Here is a 9,434-nt window from a genome sequence, read left to right as displayed (position 1 = left end):
CAACACCACCCCATTCTGCTATGGGTTATGGGGTGATATTAGCTCTCGTTGAATGCCTTGTGTTGCATAGAAGTTCTTGAATTCATTTGACACATATTCACCATCGTTATCGCTCCTGAGAGCCTTCACTTTCCTACCAGTGTCTTTCTCAACAAGTGCTTTAAATTCACAAAATTTGGAGAATATATAGTCATTCTTCTACATGAAGAAAATCCAACACTTACGTGAGAAATCATCTACAAATATAACATAATACCTATGTTTCACCATGGAGGCTGTCGAAAATTTTCCACACACATCTAAGTGAACTCTTTGAAGGACTTCTTGCGCTCTACTATCCTTATCATGAAAGGTGGATTTGGTCTACATCCCCACTATACACCCTTTGCATGTATCTCACTTCTCTAGTGCACCCTCGGGAAGTCCTATAGAAATATGTTGCATGATCTTTAAAGATACATGGTGAAAATGACCAAGTCTTCTATGCCATAATTCACTAATGTCTCAACTCTGCACCTTCTATGATTTTTTTCTCAACAAAGCACAATCTTCTACATCCAATTTGTAGAGGTTCTTGACCTGAACCCTGATCGGCTTCACTTTTCCTATGGCAATATGTCTAAGGAAATCCTTTCCTTTGCTAAATATCATATCGCAACCACAGTCTTCCAACATAGAAACTGAAACTAAATTCATCTTCAGACTTGGAACATACATGACATCTTTTGATGTGAGAGGAGAACTAGACTCCCTCTAAAAAGTAACTATATCAATACCGATCACACTATACCTTCCATCATCTCCCATCTTGATGTGAATCTGGAGGTTTTTCTCCTCCAAGTCACTGAAAAATTCTTTGTTTCCCATCATATGGAATGATGCTCCACTATCTAGATAACACACACTTCCCATCACCAGTGTCACCATGCATGCAATGAGTGTGAAATCCAACTCGAATTGTGAAGCTAGAGCTTCACCTATCTCTCCTCCCAAGGGATTATTGTCGACCTTATTGTCAGACACTTTGTGGCATAATGTCCCACCTCATGACAGTGAAAACATTTAATCTTTGACAAGTCTTTCTTCTCGCCCACCTGACCAGAATATCCTTTCAATTGGGATTTCTTCCCTTGCCCTTTCTTTTCCTCCCAGCAAAGGCACAGTTCTCCTCATCCTCAACCTTAGATGAGGTTCCATCTCTGTTGCTCCACTTAATCTCTTCCTGCACGAGATCAGACCATAATCGCTCCTGGTTTGGTAGTTTATCTCTACCATTCATGGAATCGTGATAGTTGTGCCAACTCTTGGGAATACCCAACAAAGCTAGAGCTACCATATCTTTTTCTAGAACATTAATACCAACCTTGCCAAGTTCATCACGACACTGTGTGAATTTTCTCAGCTATTGTAGAATTTATTTAGCCTTTTGCATTTTGATGCTATGAATCTTGTACTTCAGTGCTAGCTTCCTATGGTCATCGTCGTTCTCAAATGAGTCGATCAGTGTTTTCCACATAGTGAATGGAGTTTCTTTCCCATGGAGATTCGAGACAATATGGTCTCGAAGTCTCTCCAATATGATCCTCCTCACTCTATCTACATCCTTCTTCCACTAAGCGAGATCCCGAGCATTAGCTGTTGGAGGTTTAACTACATATGTCTTGATGTAATCTAGTAGCTCGTTATCATCTAATAACGCCTCCATATGGATCTTCCATGCCACAAAATTTGTGGTTCCTTCCAGAGCATACTCAAGCCTGAGTTCAGTGGAACTCATCTTCTCAGTTCTAGAGAAAGCCTACAACACTGATCTTTTAATTCGAGCCTCCTGCACAAACTTCGAATTCTCTTCTATTCTATTGTGATTCTTTCTCTAATACCATGTATAAATTCCTTATAGATTCAAATTTCTTATGTAATTTTATAAAACAAAAGACTTGAATCTACTCTACTCATCAACAAACATAATTAATTGATCAAGAAATCACAACATAAACATGAGATAAGATTTAATCACATATGCTCAAATATTTATCTAAGAGGAAAGAAACTGATCAAAACCCCTTCCTATTTGTATTGCATTAGTAAGAAAATAGAGAAGAAATGCAATGCTTGTACAAGCTTGAACAATCTCTGCATAAGTATAATCTATCTCACTGCCTCACAGATGACTTTGGCCAATACTTAGCCAATTATGCTGCCTGCCAAGCTCCTATTTCTTTGCACTGTTTCCTTGGGAATTAGCCCCCTATTAATTAGGGAAATTCCCAATTAGAATTACACAATCCCTGTAGGCCCTTCTCTAACTACATGCACCACTTGTACAACTCAGAAAATTATAAAATGGAGAGTACACTTCCCTTGAACTCCAATCTCAACTGTGTAACTCGAATTTCATGCATGCATGAGTTAATTAGGGTTGATTTATCAGTTAATTGGTTGAACACTAAAGTTTCACCCCACTGCTAGACCTCCTACAACAATTGGAACTAGTTTAACTGACTTTAACTCAGTTTAACCGAATTAGATTATTAAAACCCAAATTAAACTCACCCTAGGCTCCTAAAATTTAGGAACCACTCTACATGAATCAAGTTAGGCTCTCAACTCAAATTAATTGAGCCAACTAAGTGAAACTAGCTTAGTTAACTCATTCTTATTGTCTTGTGATGTGGAATTACAATTTTCTCCTAATTTAATTCAAGGGAAAATTAAATCAAGATTTTCTTGTTGTCATTTTCAACATCAAGATCTTCAAAATATTCATCAAAATAAGAAATATTAGTATCAAATTCCTTAGCGTCTTTGTCAATATAAGAATTAGAGTCTTCAAATCCATCTAGATTATTATTTTTTAGTTCTTCACTCTCCGTACTCGAAATAATGCCATGATTGACATCAGAATTGAGAGAACACAAGGGAAAAACATTCACAAACAATCAGCAGATGAACGAGCAAAGTCATTCATGAACAAGTATGATAAAGTATTTTTATGCAGAGGTAGTGACTAGTGGGAAGAGGTAATCACAGGTGGGCAGAGTGCATGAACATAGTCATGTGTCCCCAACGCATGGTTGATTGAATGCGGGGATGTGAATCCTTCCGACGACGTTCCTCTCAAAACATAGTGACTGATCAAATGAGATCTGTTAACTCAAAGTCGGTACTCTAATGCAAAACCCCCAAAAAAACATGAAAAAAAAAAACAAAAATGAAAATTGTGTATGCTAGAACGATGTTTTTTTGGGTAAATTTTCAACATTTTTTTAAATGGAAGTAAAAACCATTTTTTTGCAAAATGGATGAAGAAAACCCCTAAAAAAATAAGTGTTGATTCTGGAATAACAAAAAAAAACTGGGTTACAATTTTGACATTTTTTAGCAATGGAGTTAAAGATAAAATATCTGGAATTTGAAAAATTGTAAAATTCCAACAATTCTCAGACATGTTGTTAAATATAAAATATCTTGTCTCAAATCTTGATAATTCCAACAATTTCTATCCATGTTGTTAAAGATAAAATATCATAATTCAGAAAAACCTTAAGATTTTGACAAATTTTCATCCTTGTAATTAAAAACCTTCAATTTTTAACATATTTCAACCATGAAATTATGGACAAATTATATGACTAATTTTTTTTTAAAAAATGAACAAGTAAATGAAAGATTCATTATTCCAAAAGTAATTACAAGTGCATGGTAACATCACATGCACTAAATGTACACAACATCACCTGCACACAATGCCACTTGTACAACATGTACACAACACTACATGCACACAACACCACTTGTACAATTATGCACACAGCACCATATGTACATAGAACCACATGTACACCAAACACACAACACCACATGTACATAGCACTGCATATCCAACATGTACATAGCATCATCTGTACATAGCACTGCATATCTAATATGCACAGAGCACCATATGCACACAACACCACATGCACACAACACCACATATACATCATGCGCACAATACAATATGTACATAGCACTGCATATCCAACATCTGCATGGCACCATCTATACCTAGCACTGCATATGCAATATCTGCACAACACTACATGCACATAACATCACATATGCAACATGTGCACAATGATAGTACCACACATCCAAAACCACATTGTTTTTACCAAAAAACCTTCCTTCCAGTGTCTTATCCATTCTTGTCCCAGCATGTCACAAACCACACTGCTTTCATTTTGTTGTTGTATCCCTCAGTGTAACCTGTCGATAACATAAGGATAGGGATAATACAAACAGACAATATAAATTCATATTCACATGATACTGACCTCATTTATTTGTCATGACTACTCTTGCCACTTGATTCCTCATAGCCGAGAACCTCTTCCTATCATTCGCCCGCGTAAGCAATCATTCCTCTACAAGGATGATTCCTGATGACCCTGTCAGACAATGACATAGGTACATGGATACATAAATACATATACATAAACATTAACATAAACAATCATGATCTTATCAGTCAACGACATTTATACACACATACAAGTATACATATATTAAACATCAACATAATCATGATCACATCATAGCTACCAAAATCATAAGGTCTAGGTTAAGAGAGCTTCCTTATTTGTGCATAGCATGTACAACATTAAGAACAATCATTCCCAACATATCCAGGCATCTGACACCTCAGATCCATTTACTTTACCTTTTCTGGTTATCTTTCTCATGTTTGTACTGCCATCGTCCATTTACCACAATCGACCAACTAGTCCAACCGACTGTCATAGTCTTACCTTCCATTGCGCTTACTCATGAAATGAGCTTCATCCGTGTCTTAGATCACCTATTGGATACCACAGAGCTCTCCCCAAGATCCCTTAACTTTTCTCTTCCCCAAACCAATTCCCAAGACTCAAAACATAAAAGGCAAGCCAAGAAACAAACAAGAAGAAAACCATGAAAACCAATAGCAACAATACGACACCACAACCAAAGTGGCATGATCATGCGCTAGACATAACAAAACTGCGAATCAAATGTAAGAAAATCACAAAATACCAAAAGCACAAGACTAACAACAAACACCATGACTCAATTCCCATGGTTCCAAGTGTTTCGAAAGGAAAACTCAACCCGAGCCTTCTTCAAGATTTCATGGCAACCTCTCTTGCCATGCAACTCCTTGCATCATATTGTCATTAACACATAATTGTTAGTGCATAAATAAACATAACAATACATCAGTTATCTCATCTTGTTGTGCCAAGCATGTTGCTTGCAACTGAACACATCCACCCCATCTCTCAAGGGACTCCAATTCTTTGACAGATCCACCTGTAACTAAAGACCAGCTAATATACATGTCAAGTACATGTTCATAAATATAGCATGTATCCACATAATGTAAGACAAGATTAAGGTTAAGAAGACTTCTTGTATGCAAAGCACTCATTTGTTTGGAGTTAGAATTTCCAAACATAGTAAAAGGAATTATTACCCCTGTCTTTTGTTTTACCATTTATCTTGCTACAATAGAATCTTATTACATGTTATCACATCATCCAACTATTAGTTATATAGGAAAATATATAAAAATAATTAATATAAGTACAAAAATAAAAATATATTTTCCTATAATGTATAGCCAAATATATTTAACTTATATTAATTATTTTTATAATTAATATTAATAATAATTTAAAATAAAGTTCTACTTTAGTCAAATATATTTAACTTATATTAATTATTTTTATAATTAATAATAATAATAATTTAAAATAAAATTATAATTTAATTAATTTTATGACTTTTTAATATTGACAATAACACATGTATTATTATGAAGTAGATGTTTTGATTATTATAGTGAATTGATGTGTATTAATACTTACCAACCATTCTATTTATATAAATGTGTTAATTACATTGAAAGACAAAGACACTCATCTATTTTTGAGATAAATCTAAACTTTCCGTTCTTATAACTATTAAAAACATTCCACATAAATTTAATCCTTAACTTTCATTTATTAATTATTAATAATTAAATTAAAATTATATAAACCATCGTAATACCAATTCAATGAATCATGTACGGTGAAGAATTGATTTCTTACTAATCTCAATTATTTCATTTAACGTGGCGACAACATCGCTGTAGGGTGACGATCGCGGCGTTCAGTGGTCTTGCTGTGATTTAGGCTCATACGTCACCCTTCTTCCCATAAAAGTAAATCCAGAATGACAGACACAGATAAATGAACATTGCCTTCTTTTGGACACGGGCCACCGCTCGTAAAAAAAAATGGTGCCTTTCCTTTCCATTTCCATTTTTAATAATATCAATGTACAACTCAAACTTTGATGTTTGCATCATTTTGTTTTTTAAAGAACTTTTTTGTAAGTGGTTTACTGTATTGATTTAGTACTAGTTATAAGATCTATCTGTTATTTTGATTATAATATTTATTTGTTATTTTGGAAGAATTAAAGTAAATAATTTCGTTATAAACAAACAATTAAATATTTGTTATAGCATGAGATTAGAATTTCTATACAAACATGTCATAATATGAGATTAAATGTTTATTATGAGATTAGAATTTTTGTGAATAATATCATTACAAATAAATATGTAATAACATAAAATTAAATATTTATCCTAACATGATATAAATAATCTAGTTACAAACAAACATATCATACAACAAAAAAGAAAAAAGGAAAAAAGAGAAACTATATATTCATTTTTCTATTAAATAATGATAAATCGCTTAAGATGAAATTAATCTTGTAAATATGTTCTTCCGACATTTTCGAAAGCAATTCACGATACTAATCTGTCCTGAGACATTTTCGAAAGCAATTCATGATACTAATCTGTCTTGAGACATTTTTGAAAACAATTAATGAATGGGTGGGCTGTTAAGGGGCTATTCCTAAATCCAACACTATAGAAAATTTATTGCGTCTGACATGCGTCGGAGATAGCCCCTTGTAACATGCTGTTTTTTTTCTTTTTTCCTATAGTCATCTGGGCGCGTGTTATATTTGCTATCTCCGGATATGTCAGAGCGTAATAAATTTTCTATAGTGTTGGATTTAGGAATCGCCCTGTTAAAATACTCTTTGCCATAAGTTACTGTGCTTACCTACCAAAAAACAAATAACATAAATTAATCTTATAAATATGTTCTTCCGACATTTTCGAAAACAATTAATGATGCCACTGCACTACTCAACCACATGTTCGAAAAACACATCATGCAAGATAATTTGTGGTAGTCGTTAGATAAATTTTTTTGGACGATCCGCTGAGGCCAAAATTTCAACGGCTGAGTTGTTTGTTTTTCTTCGAAATAGACGGACTGGAAAATTCAATGAGTTGGATTTTTTTATATGCTTTTTAATTACGATGTAAAATTCCAGTGTAAATTAAAAACGCCACTGTCAGATTAGAGGATATATTTAGGATATTTTTTATTTTTTTTTGGGAAATCTGTCCATTATTTATTAAAATTTATTTTTTGTTATTTAAAATGTAATTTTGATTATATATGTTATTTTTTAATTAAATATTTGAATGGTAGAGAATTTACCATTCAAATTTGTAATTTCAAAAATTCCGGCATAACAATTTGAACCTAAAAATATAACTAGAAAAACCCCAAACGTCTAACCTACGTCTAACCTAAAAATATAACTGGAAACCCCAAAACGTATAACTAGTGAACTACGGCATTAACCAGTAGAGAAATTCGCTTTTTCTTTCGAGGAAATTCTTGGATCGAATGCTAATAATTTCGACGAAAGTCACAGTTTGACATGAAGCAATAAGACAGGACAAAATAGTGGGATTATAAATACAAGCACCTTCCTTTCCTGGTATTGCATCCCTTTCCCTTGTACATAGGTTTAAAAGGCCAATTCCAAAGCCAAGTGTTTGGAGTCTTCCCTTTTTAGAGAGTCTATTGAGAAAAATTGGTGGAGAAATGGATTGTTGCAGAGGCAAGAATCAGAATTCAAAGGGATTGGCATCGGATGCTCTGCCACTGCCCGTGGGACTGACCAACAAGGTGTTCTTTGTCTTGTTTTTCTCTTCTTCCTATTTTCTCATGAAGAGATGGAGGGAGAAGAGCAGGACTGCAACGCCCCTTCATTTGCTCACCTTATGGGAGTTGGTGGCCATTGTGGCTCAGCTTGCTTCCTTCATATATTTGATCGGATTCTTTGGCATTGATTATGTCCAGAATTTCGTCACTGGGAGCAATGATGATGATGATGATGTGAGTGAAGTAGAGTTGATGAGCCTTGCTCCCAAGGAAGAAGTTGTTGTTAAACCTAGTCCTCCTCAAGTACAGCTCAAGGGGAATTTGTTGGGGGATAATGACGATGACGATATTGCAGCTGCTGTTTGCAATGGGACTGTGGCTTCTTATTCCCTGGAATCGGCTCTTGGGGGAGACTGTAGGAGAGCTGCTTCGGTGAGAAGAAGGGCTTTGGAGATGATAACTGGGAGATGTCTGGATGGGTTGCCCTTGGATGGATTTGATTATGGATCCATTCTTGGCCAATGCTGTGAACTACCTGTTGGGTATGTGCAGATTCCTGTGGGAGTTGCAGGGCCTCTTCTGCTTGATGGGATTGAATACATGGTACCCATGTCCACCACGGAGGGCTGCTTGGTTGCAAGCACCAACAGAGGTTGTAAGGCCATTCATATGTCTGGTGGTGCTACAAGTGTTCTTCTTAGAGATGGCATGACCAGGGCTCCTGTTGTTCGATTCCCCACTGCTAAGAGAGCTGCAGATCTCAAGTTTTACATTGAAGATATCAATAACTCTGAGAATTTGTCTGCGATATTCAACAGGTATAGCCATGTGTTTCTCTTGCACTTTATAACTCCAAATTTACCAAAGTTAAAATTTCATCTAGAGATTCATGAATTTGATCCTTTTGCGAAAGAAATAATCAAATAGGATGACTAATAATCATTATCTGGGTGTTGACTCTTTCTTGATACTTTTGGGAAAGAAACCATCAAATAGGATGACTAATAATCATTATCTGGGTGTTGACTCTTTCTTGTTGATATGAAAACACTTGTGAGGAATAACAATTTTGTGGGTGTTGATTATTTCTTGTTGATCTGATCTGCATAACAGCACCAGCAGATTTGCCAGGCTGCAAGGCATAAAGTGTGCAATTGCAGGGAGGAATCTGTACATGAGGTTTTCTTGCTTCACTGGGGATGCCATGGGGATGAATATGGTGTCCAAGGGCGTGCAGAATGTTTGGATTTTCTTCAAAATGAGTTTCCTGACATGGATGTTATCAGTGTTTCTGGTGAGTTTGCCTATGCGTTCTGATTGGTATTTGGCTTTTGGGTCATCCCAGTTTTGAGTTTCCTCGACTCTTGTTTCCCAATTCAGTGGTTA

At 35.2% G+C, this 9,434-nt stretch overlaps 1 pseudogene; it reads left to right on the top strand.

Moving 5' to 3' along the window:
- The first annotated feature begins 7,777 nt into the window (after window positions 1-7,777).
- LOC149149187 (3-hydroxy-3-methylglutaryl-coenzyme A reductase 1-like) lies at window positions 7,778-9,365 on the top strand (annotated as a pseudogene).
- Window positions 9,366-9,434: the final 69 nt, after the last annotated feature.

The sequence above is a fragment of the Pinus tabuliformis genome, chromosome 9, assembly GCF_031772625.1.
Source record: "Pinus tabuliformis cultivar Carrire ecotype Pingquan chromosome 9, CPIR1, whole genome shotgun sequence".
Taxonomy (NCBI): domain Eukaryota; kingdom Viridiplantae; phylum Streptophyta; class Pinopsida; order Pinales; family Pinaceae; genus Pinus; species Pinus tabuliformis.
Note: the sequence above shows the minus strand (reverse complement) of the source record. Positions and strands in the feature narration are given on the sequence as shown.